The sequence below is a fragment of the Mus caroli genome, unplaced genomic scaffold (assembly GCF_978045245.1).
Source record: "Mus caroli unplaced genomic scaffold, Mus_caroli_1 scaffold_9, whole genome shotgun sequence".
NCBI classification, from domain to species: Eukaryota; Metazoa; Chordata; class Mammalia; order Rodentia; family Muridae; genus Mus; species Mus caroli.
Window position 1 is genome coordinate 55582703 of NW_028227264.1, and position 12377 is coordinate 55595079.

General features: G+C 37.5%; 1 pseudogene; it reads left to right on the forward strand.

The window, feature by feature from the left end:
- Positions 1 to 7354: 7354 nt before the first annotated feature.
- LOC147002644 (U6 spliceosomal RNA) lies at positions 7355 to 7454 on the forward strand (annotated as a pseudogene).
- Positions 7455 to 12377: the final 4923 nt, after the last annotated feature.

Consider the following 12377-nt stretch of genomic DNA (forward strand, 5'->3'; position numbering starts at 1 on the left):
TGCTTTAGTTGATGCAACTGCCTTTGAGTTGTCCCTGCTTCTTTAAATAGTCCCTAACCTATATCCTTAAAAATAACCCCAGTCAATTCATCTGTTCGCCAAGTTGGACTGTAGCATATCCATTACATTGTACAGTTATTGGCTCCCTACCTTGGGTGAATAGACGTTTGCATTGCATCTCATCAGGAAAAGTCTCACACAACACTTACCATTATAATTTATGCTATAAAAAAGCAGGCTTTGTGATGTTTGACAAAATGAAAATAATCATATAAAGTAGAATAACTTGCAGTTAAGCTCTTGCTGTTCTTTTAAAATTGTACCTAAGAAGGATCTTTAGGAACTTTGGAAGTAAAGAATATTCATCTGAAATACAACAATCTTCTTTTCCTTTTTGTTAAAACATTAGTTAATTTTAAAGCTACTTTTAAAAAAAAAAGGCAAACTTTATATCTTTGGTTGTGAGCCTAGTCTTTAATGGCTTAGCCATCTCTGCAGCTGACTAAAACAGATGCAGATACCCACAGCCAATCATTAAACAAAAATCAGGAACTCTTACAAAAGAGTTTGAGGAAGGATTGGAGGCCCTGAGGAGGATAGGAAACCCTGAGGAAGACCAATCAGGTCGACTAATCTGGACCCCTGAGAGTTCTCAGAGGCTGATTTACCATACACAGGCTGGACCAAGCCACTGGCACATACATAGCAGATGTTGAATGTCCCAACAACTGGAGTGGGGGCTGTCCCTAAAGCCTGACTGTAGAATCTGTTTCCCAATAGGACTGCCTTGTCTGGCCTCAGTGGGAGATGATGTGCCTAATACTGCAGAGACTTGATACACTAGGGAGGGGGGCTACCCAGGGAGGTTTCACTCTCTCAGAGGAGAAGAGGAGGAGAATGGATGGAGGAACTCTGTGAAGGGGTAAGTGGAGGAGGACAGTGTTTGAAATGTAAAGATAAGAGAGGAAGAAAGAAAGAAAGAAAGAAAGAAAGAAAGAAAGAAAGAAAGAAAGAAAGAAAGAAAGAAAAGAAAAGAAAAGAAGAGAGAGAAAGAAAGAAAGGATAAAAATAAATATTTAAATTTATAAAACTCAAAAAAAAAAAAGACAAACTTTATAGACTAAGCAATCATGTCATGAATCAGGACAAACCCTGAACTAGCTGAAAATCTGAGTCACAGCCTATATGGCTACACTCTGAGATTACAGGTTAGTTGGCAGCTCTCAAGGTGAGTGTGGATCTCTACTAGGGTCCCACAAAGGCTACATTCCGATAGCTTCATAAGTCATGGCTCCATTGGATATTTCCTCCCTCGAGGCCTATTTTTCATTGTCTTCTTCACTATGTATAACATGAGAGGCTGGACTCTTGGCCACATCCTCTTATCCCAATCCTGCTATCACCATGATTTCAAATATTCTAAATCTTTGTTCTTGGTCTTTTGTTCCCAGGAGTCACTATAAACCAGTAAACATGACACTAAAACCCATGGTAGTGACCAAATACTATGTTGTTTTGAAATATCCTCTGCTAGGTCAACTACCCATAATTCTTAATTTCAGTATTCAAAAAGATCTGGGTCACAGACATAATATAGCCAAGTTATCTCTAATTTTTATTTCTATCTTGGACCAATTCCTTGGTCTCCTCATTTTCGGAATCCTCAGAATTGCTCATACTACTCCTTTTACAGACTGCTAGGGTTTTTCTGGTTTTCTCCATCCAGTTCATCCAAGCTCTGTCTGTCTGTCACACAACTGAAGTTATCCTTACTTTTCCAGGTATAGTTATAGAAATGGCCCCACTTTTTGACACCACTTTTCTGTGACAGTCCCTCTTTCATTGTCTTACCAAAAACTTTTTAGGCTCAACAACTTTATAAAGAAGTTTATTTAATGCTTATTTGAGTCTGAAAGTCCAAAGCTGAGTGACCCAATTGTTTGAGATTCTACTGAGAACATTAAGTGGATGGCATTGTACACCAAAGTTGATGTGGAAGGAAGATGTTACATTTTGAAATAGCCTCCAATGAGAAGCACTCCACTTCCTCTAAGGGTAGCTCCTCCAGTGAATTAAATGTGCTTTGCTTGCTCTCAGCACTGCCACACATAGGACCAAGTTCATAAGCATCAGCTCTTGGGCTACCCGATAACACCATACAAAAAAGAATGGCATTTACTAGGGGAATAGGTAATGCATTATATAATTTGAAAGTCAAATTGTGAAGAAAAGGGTTCACTTGTTGTTTCTTAATTAGGTAACAATAATTCTCTTTCAGAAAAATCTGTCAGTCGTCAGAAATTGACCCAAACCCTAAACACTGAAGCCAGTCTCTCTGTTGCTACTGTAGTGGATGATTTAAGTCCATGTGATACACACATTACCTCATCAGGGGTTTTTTGGTTGGCTGGTTGTTTAGTTGGTTGGTTGGTTGGTTGGTTAGTTGGTTTTTCCATGTTTTGTTGTTCAATACCAGTTCTTAACCATCCTCATGCTGCCTTTAATAACCATTTTAATATAGTTCTTCATATTGTGGTGACTCCCCACCATGAAACTATTTTATTGCTACTTCATAACTGTAATTTTGCTATGATTATGGATTGTGATTAAAAACATCTCATATGCAGAATATCTGATAAGTGACCGAAAGGTTGAGAACTATTGGAAGAGAGAGGCCATTTGTTAGGCACATCATGGTACATACAAACACTGAAGACTCTTATAAAAAAATACAGTAGAACAGAAAAACCACTATGATGATTGTCAAGAGGTTACAATAGGTTTTGCTATTATTGAAGTTCAAATAAGTAACCTCAGTATGAATCTGAAAATATCCTTATGGAAGGAAATAGGCATGTAATCACAAGACACATACATCCTTAGAATGTCAGTGAAATTCTGAGATGGAGATGTATAAGATGATTTCAGGATTTAGGTTAAATATGGATGTGTAAAATTTAGCTAATTTCCCAGGAGTAACTTAATTATCAAATTGTCTTATCATTAATGCAGAGAAGTTAAGCATAGAGTTAAAAAATAGATATGAAAAGTTTCATGATGACAGAGAAATAATGACTTAAGATCATAGGGAAAGCTGTAAAAATTCAGGATGCCTTCTATTTCCAATAACTTCCCTCATAAGTATAAACTTAACTGTGGTAGATGAATAATCCCAAGGATTGTATGAATTCCAAGACAGACATAATACTTGAAGCAGTGACATTTTGTTATACTGAGAATAATACAAAGGATTAAGCACAGTTCCTTCCAAAAGAGATCAGGAAAACCTTTATCTAGAATGTTTATAATCAGCCTTCAAATGCTTACACCATTGCATACACTAGCAAGATTTTGCTGAAAGGACCCTGATATAGCTGTCTCTTATGAGGCTAAGCTGGAGCCAGCAAACACAGAAGTGGATGCTCACAGTCAGCTATTGGATGGATCACAGGGCCCCCAGTGGAGGAGCTAGAGAAAGTACCCAAGGAGCTAAAGGGGTCTGCATCCCTATAGGTGGAACAATATGAACTAACCAGTACCCCTGGAGCTTGTGTCTCTAGCTGCATATGTATCAGAAGATGGCCTAGTCGGCCATCAGTGGAAAGAGAGGCCCATTGGTCTTGCAAACTTTATATGCCTCAGTACAGGGGAACACCAGGGCCAAGAAGTGGGAGTGGGAGGGGGGGTAGAGGGTATGGGGGCCTTTTGGGATAGCACTGGAAATGTAAATGAAGAAAGTACTTAATAAATAGAAAAATAAAAATATGAAACATAAACATTTTAAATATTATTTAAAAATATGTAGAAAGTTCCAGTCAAGTACCTTGGCAATTAAGGTGATTATCTAAGCCATAATCACTATTACCTCATGAATATTTCCTGAAAGAACAGAATTGAAAATTTCCTCTTCCATTTTCTCTTACTCTTAGACTTTTACTAAAATGTATTTATCGTTAATAATAAAAGTTCCACTCTGTATTCAGTTAAAAAAAATTCCCACTTAAGTTAGATCATGAAGATCTGGCCCTTATCATTTAGCAGGAAACAGGTTTCTTGTCTTTTGTAATGTTTTACACTGAGTCAGGTCAAAATTTTAACATAGAAGACTCATGAGGTACCACTACTAGAAACATAAGTCTTCTAGAAACTATTTTACAAGAGTACAACCTCCAGTTTTCTAATGGGCATGGGTCTAATAGGCATTGATTAATAAAATAGGTTAATAGGGGAAAAAATGAGCCAGGTAATCTAGTTCAATATTCTGCCTTTGCTTCATGCCACGGTAAAGTGGAAATTTCTGGTTTCTTTGAAGACTCAGTTGTGCCATGTGATATTTTTCTGGAAGCTCTCTTATGAAAGGATGTTGACTAAGGCAGACACATGAGAGGATGCATGATGTTGGAAAGAATATTAACATAATTCCACAGATGGTAAGAGGACACTCTTGTATTGGCTTGCATTTCAAGGCTTTACTGGTCTTTGCTGTTGCTCTTCTTGCATTGGTTCTTCTTGCAATACCTTGCTGGTCTGACTGCTTTTCACTGCTTATGCGAACTTGTACCAATTCAGCAGAGCCTTGTGGTTTATTCTGGAAGGAGCTGCTGCTATTGATTCATGCTTGTTGTTTGTAATTAGACTGGACTGCCCCTACTGCTTGGAATAGCCCCAAAGAACTACTTCTAAATATACCCACACCCTCTATTTCCTATTAGCCTGTCTTTTCTCCTACCTTTTGTGAGAGGGCTAGATGGGAGGTTGAGATATTTAAGAACCCTTATTAAAGTAAGTATTGAAAAATCCAAGCCTACATCACTGGGTCCATAATATCATATTTGACTGTTTCATAATGCACTCAGGGAAGTAATTGTCTATCACAGAATGTTTTTTCCAAAAAATACACTACAGCAACTAAATGAAATCTATAGGCATCCAAATTATTCATTTCATACCAGATATGTAGTACTTAAGATTTTTATTACTACAAATATGAAATTGACAAACTAGCTTAGGTTGCAAACCACTTTGCAGTATTTTGTTCTAATTTGTAACATTTTAGTAATTTCATAATGAGTCAAAATGAGTCTTTATTTACATTTCTAATGTTAACCCCTTTCCTGGTTTCCCTCCCTCCTGGAAACGCCCTATCACATCTTCCCTTTCCCTGCTTCTATAAGGGTGTTTCTCTACCCACCCACCCATTTGCACCTCCTTGCCCTTTATTTCCCTACACTGGGGGCATATATCGAGCCTTCATAGGATCAACGACCTCTCCTCCATTGATGCATGACAAGGCCATCCTCTGCTACATATGCAGCTGGAGCCATGTATACTCCTTTGTTGATGGCTTAGTCCCTGTGAGCTCTGGAGGTCTGGTTGGTTGCTATTGTTGCAAACCCCTTCAACTCCTTCAGTCCTTTCTCTAGCTCCTCTATTGGGGGCCCCACACCCAGTCCAATGGTTGGCTGTGAATATCCACCTCTGTATTTGTAAGGCTTTGGCAACAGTGAGACTTTATTTCCTCCAAACTGGGCAGAACTAATGACGAAGGTGGTGACAAGCCTAACACTTGAAAATGTTTGTCTGTTTCACGGTTTCTTGGGATGAGCCACTGTTGAACTAAACAAGACCATTCTAAAGGACAGAAAGCTGTTGGCCAGCTTCAAGTAATGGCCTCACCAAGAGGAAAAGTAACATCAGAAGGACAAGGACTGTTTTGAGTCCAGCAAAGCACTTGGGAAAAGCAAAGCTGAGAGTCAAATAATAACTATAATCTTACATTTTCAAGTGTTTTCCATCCTCAAAATTGTCTTCACAGAACATTTAAGTATTTCTTGTACAATTTCCCAAACATACCAAAGTACAGTCATGGCTTTATGACTAGAGAGTAGAAACAATTACAAAAGTCATGTCTCCTATTTCTGTTTATAGATGATTTCTGATTTTTTTCCCCTTACATCTGGGACATCTCTCAGTTTGGAGCAAGCACAATGGTTAGCAACATAAAAACAGATCCCAGCCTCAAACATAGAGAACGTGTTAAACAATACTCTTACGCCTTAATGTGAACGCGTGCCAACTTAGTAGCACTCATCACAGCACCAGGAGAAATGTAGTATTGCTCCTAAGATGCACTTGGGAATGCAGAAAATTGAAGACGTCTCAGGAGAATGAGATGGCCCAGTGAGTAAGGGGCTTGCTGAAGAAGTCTGGTGACCCAAGTGATCCTCCGAACCCATGTAAAATGGGAAAGAGAACATACTCCACAAAGTTGTTCTTTTATTTCCACATATGTGCTGTGGTGCATATATCCCCCTCCACAATAATAGTTTTAAGTTGATGGTGATGATGATTATTCTCAACATAAAATAGATGTTTCTGGAACAATATCCTTTAGTTTACACAGGAGAGTACCATAATGCTGAGGGAAAGTACATAAGAATTTCTACAATACATTCAACTTGAAAATCAAATCCCCAGCTACTCATAGGCCTTATCTTGGTACATAACCCCTTGCCATAATCCCACTGGGTCCAGATTCTTCTTTAAAAGTTTTTTTTTTTTAAGGAAACTAAATTAGTCAATATTATAAACACAACTCATTTAGTTTCCTTAAAAAAAAAAAAAAAAAAAAAAAAACTTTTAATAGTAGTTCAATCGCCTCTAGGACATTCCAGTCTCTAAAACCTTTTTTAAAAAGGGATGTTGCTCATAAGTATGAAACCTGCTGTGGTTATAACCCAAACCTCTTCATACCTAGGAGGATTTTTATTCACCTTTGAAAGCTATCTCTTTCTGAACCTAATTAGCATACTGTTTGTTCATTCACTTTAGTGCTCCATTTATTATAAGCTTATGGACCTTTCTACATTGCTTGGTCATTCTCCCAATATTCTTTTTTTTTTTCCTTTTTTCTTTTTCATCAGAAATGTGTAACCAAGTTTTTGTCCCTTTACGTATTTTACTTTAACTTAAGAAATGGATACTGCTTTCATATCCAAAGTATGTTCTTCTATACTGTGATATCAAAGCACCATGGAGTTGGCTCTAAGAATTAAAGATAATGTTGGAGTTTGTCTGTTCATCTGTTTGCTTCAAAAATAACTGTTTTTAAAAATACACAAAGGCAAAGGATTTAAATTGTTAGAAGTATACAAATTCACATTTTGTTATTTAAAAGTCCAAAGCTTTCTGTGCATATATATATACTTTTTACTTCATCAAAGATGAAGTCATTTGTTCACTTGCTGTGAACAATGTTTCATAGTTTTTGTTTGTTTCCAACATGTTTCACAACTTGTATTGTTGTGCTATTAAATGATTACTTCCTGTTTAAAATTTTTAAGAATTAATGCTTGCTTTTACAAACTCATACACCAAAATTAGAACAATACAAAGGAGATTAATTTGGGCCTTATACAAAGATGATGCAAATTTATGAAATGTTCCATATTTTAAAATAATAATAGTATGGAAAAATCAAGCACAAGAACCTGAGGATTGGATATAGTGGGCGTATGAGTTTCCATGGGAAAAGTGTTCATACTCAAGAATAAGCATCAGACTGGAGGCTCAGAAAAGAGAGAGGGGGCAGTTAGAATAATTCTGACCCACTGAAGCTCTCTAGAGTTGCTACTAAATTTTCTATTTTTATTCCTGATGTGGGAACCATTCCCTGTTCCAACTCTTCAAACCCTACAGGTCTTGAGCTATATGGTTGGCTATAATAAATATTCTCTACTGAAAGAGATCAATATCTAAAAAGTATTAGTGTCTTATTTTCATGGTGAAATTGCAATGTTCATACACCTAAAACCTATTATTTGTTCTGATATCTCTTTCCCATCCTTGCTAAGTCTTGCAAAGTTATTGCATTAGTTGAAGGCAGTACCATGGACTACATTTCTACCCAGAAACAAAAGCCAAGCTGTCAACAACTTGACCTAAGATATTTGGGCCAACACTTGTCATAAAAATATTATATTGTACTCAAAGGTTTATTTATGCAAAAAAAATAAATATCAAAGAAACCAGTGAAAGTGTGTGTGTGTGTGTGTGTGATTTAATATGTATTCTGTGCTTCCTTCAATTGTGGCAGTCTGGTAACATAGACAGAAGAATCAGAATTATGTACTAATTATGATCCAATCCTCCATGGCTATTTGTTATCTTAAGAACATTTTTTGCTGTTTGGCTATGGGGACAGTTACAGAAATGGAGACGAAGAGTGTCTTTTCAGGACAGCTGTACCAAAGTGCCAGTTTCTCTGTTCCAATGATATGTAGTGAGAGAAATTTCTCATCAAGTTGTTAATCATTCCTTCCAAAATCTTGCGGAGACCTTGCATGTCTCTCTTCTTGGCTCTTCAAAACATTCCACTTTCTTAACTTTGGCTGAAAAACTTGATATGGACAGAAAACCATGCAGGGAGTATCACAAGCCCTGCCACTGGCAAACATTTGACTCAACTAATCAAACTGTGTTGTGTATTTTCATATGCTTTAAGCTAGTCTGGAAATGATCTTCCATCCTCCAATAGAATAACATTCAAGAATACAATGCAGGTTCAGTAATAAATGAGCATACAGAATAACAAAATTTAAAGAAGTTAGCAACATTTTGAAGTAAGACACTTCCTTCTAAGGAAACCAGAGAACAGCAGCAAAAAGAAATCTGAAGAAGTCAATACAGAAGAAGTAAAAAGGACTAGGAAAAGCACTGTACCAAGGATGTAAAAGTATAAGATACGTCAGTGAAATGGAAGGCTAGGTTTTTGGCAAATTGTTAAAAAAAAAAGAGCATTGCCAGCATTAGAAGCAAGAGAGACACTAATGAAACTGACAGAAATAAAAAAGACTATAAAGTCTTTTCTGCCAGGAAGTTAGAAATATTAGAACTTTCTAGAAAGAACTCAACATTGATTGAACTTTTATTTTCGAACAAAAGAGGACATAAAAAGTCTGGCAAGGCCTACAATAAGAAAAGAAGTCAAACTTGGAAATCAAAATGTTTACAGGGGTAGAGATATGGTTCCATTAGCAGAGTACTTGCTAGCATGAACAGCTCTGGATTTGATCCCCAGAATGACAAAATGTAGGCATGACAGACTATGCCTGGCATCTGGACACTGAAGGGGTAAATGCAGGAAAATGGAAGTTCAAGGTCTTCCTCAACTACACAATGCACGAGGTAAAGGCTAGCATGGTATACATGAGACCCTGCATCAAAATAAACTAATAAATAAAACAAAAATAAAAATCATCCCATGAAGAAAACTCAGGGCCCACCACATGAATTTTTAAGGATAATGAATGTTTCCACATAACCTGTGTGACCTTGAGCATCTCTGTATGGTTTGGTTTTCTTCTACCCCATCTGTTACTGTGATGCTGGATTAATCCTAGAACAAAGGGATCTATGACTGTTGAAGGGCAGAGTACTGCAGTTGCCAGTCCTAGCTTGTGTGAAATTGCTGCTATGAGACAGTTTCTCATCCATCTTCTTAGTTTCAATCTGCTTACACAGCTGAAGGCCTCTCTGCAAGACTGTTTGAACGTAGTTGAGAGCCCCCTTCTCCATGGCTGAGTGTATATTGTCTGTGTTTTCTGTACCACAGCTTGATGTCATCCCATGGGACTAAGAGTGTGCCTAACTTCATTTGGGCTTGTTGTTCTCACAGAAAACTAATCTTTGAAAATATGTGAAAGATACTTAAAAGCATCTACTATCACACTTGTGGCTCTATTAAACTAAAAAAGTGAATTTCATTAATTAATTCTATAATGATTTGAAAAATAAGTACTACAAATCCACTCTCAGACAGCACAAACACTAGAGAGGCTTGCCAGTGATGCTGAAAGCAGAGTCAGATGAAGACACACAAGAAAACTGCAGACTGCTGTCACTTACATGCAAAGGTATAAACTGCTTTAATAAAATATCAACACAACAAATGAATGAATAGTTTCAAAGGCATATCATAAGAACATGAAGGACTTGTCAAAGTCTTGTGAAAAGGTTGATTTGTTTGTTTGTTGGTTGGTTGGTTGGTTTTTTTGTAGCAATATACATATAAAGGTTTTGACTTCTAGAGTCTGGTAATGGAGTGGGTTTGGCCTGATGCTGCTTGTGTTCTAATGTTAATACTGATTCCTCAAGACCTGGTTGCCCCAGAGACAAGAGAGTCCTAATGTAGACCCAAGTAACCTTGCCCCTAAGTTATTTCTTGTTGGTGAATAAATATGCTTGCAGCTAATAGCTGGGCAGAAATGATAAAGATAGGATGTAGGGTTCCTGGGCTTTAAGTCAGAGAAGACCCATGAGGGGGAAGAAGGAAAATGGAGGAGAAGCCACTATGGGTTAAGTGAGTCATGAAAGCATGACCCTGAGGCCTGGGCAATTGGAGTTTAAATAGGCCCAGGTGAAACATAGTAAGTAATAACTCGGGGTTATCAAGTAGATTCTAATAGCATAGAAGGTGGATATCTGCCCAGCTCTTGTACTGTTTAAGGCTTATTGTAAATAATAACAGTTGTATGTCTTTAATCTGGGAACTGAATGACCAAGGCAGGGTAGAAGCTCCAGATTGGGATTAAAATTTTCTACAACATGCTAATACAATGCATTTGTATTAATTACTTTCTATTGTTGAGATAAGACACCAAGAGCAAGGCAACAAATAGAAGAAAGACTTTATTTGCACTGAAACTATTGGTTCAGGGATAAAAGACAGTCATCTTCACTACAGGGATGCATTGAAAGAGGCTGGCATGATGGCTGGAACTGGAAGCTAGGAGCTTATATCTTGATCAATATGCAGGAAGCAGAAAGAGCAAACTCCAAGTGATGTTTGGCTTTTGAAACCTCAGAGTCTCTCCCCATAGCTATTCTTACTTCTTCAGAAAGATGGCACTCCGTAAAACCCCACCCTCAAACAACATCAAAACCAGTGACCAACTACAAGACATGGGGGACATTTCATTCAAACCCTCACAACCTTACATTTGTAGACAAAAAGACAAATTTTACCTAATGAATTTTGAAAATATATTGTGAATTGAAGAGTAAAAATATGGTTCGATGCCATCCATAATAATCTCATGAATGTCAAATGTCTAGAATTTATGGAGAAAAAAGCCAATCAATGACTAACATATTAACATTTTTTCTCATTTTTAAAGATCTTTAGTATATAAAATTATGTTATCTCCATCCATTGCTATATCACAAGCAACTCATTATTGTTGTGGTTTTTGTTTTGTTTTACTTATTTATAATATCTTGGTACAAGTGATCAACACCATCCCAAATCTGTCAATGGATACTTTAAACACCCTTCACCGAACAGAAATGTGCTATGGTTTGAATGCTGAATATCCTCAAAGCTCATGTATTTAAAAGCTTGGTCCTATTGGTGTTATCAAAAAAAAAAATGTATCATTTAGGGAGCGATGCCTTGTTGAAAATCCTTAGGTTACTGGGAGATAATTTGGAAGGAGACTGTGTCTCTGATCTCTTCTTTGTCTTCTCTCTTTGTTTCCTGGCTGAAGAGTTAACTGTTTTGTTTCATTACATGTTCTTACCATGAAGTGTCACTTTGTCACAAAACCATATCGCTGGAGCAACTTACCTTGAACTGGAACTTACAGGAGAGTAATCAAAATAATCATTTTCATTTTCAAGTTTATTTCCTCAGGTATTTTAGGCTCCCTAGATAAATGCTTTGTGCACAAGGAGGAGGGCTAGAGGTGGGATTCTTGAAACCCACAAAAAAGATTAATTGGCAGTATTTATCTGTGATCCCATCATACCTGTGGTGAGATAGGAGGCAGAGACAGAAGAATCTCTGGAGTCCTGTGAGCCATCTATTCTAGAGTACAAGAGGCTGTGCTTCAAATAAGCAGAACGTTAGAATACATCTATCTAGTATGCATTCACATCTATTTACACACACCCACACATACACACACACATTTGCAAGTATGTACACGCAGGGTTTTTTTTTTTCTGTTTTTAATTGGTTATTTTATTTATTTACAATTCAAATTTTCCCCTTCCAGGTTTCCCCTTCGAAATACCCTAGTCCCTCCTCCCTCCATCATTCTTTTATGAGGGTGCTCCCCATCCACCCACCCACCCATTTCCAACTCATCACCCTAGCATTCACCTATGTTGGGGTATCAAACATACACTGGACCAAGGGCCACCCCTGATCATTGATGCCCAACAAGGCTATCCTCTGCTACATATGCAGCTGGAGCCATGGGTCCCTCCATGTGTACTCTTTGTTTAGTAGTTTAGTCCTTCGGATCTCTGGGGGGTCTGGTTGGTTAATATTGTTCTTCCTATGGGGTTGCAAACCCCTCCAACTCCTTCAGTCC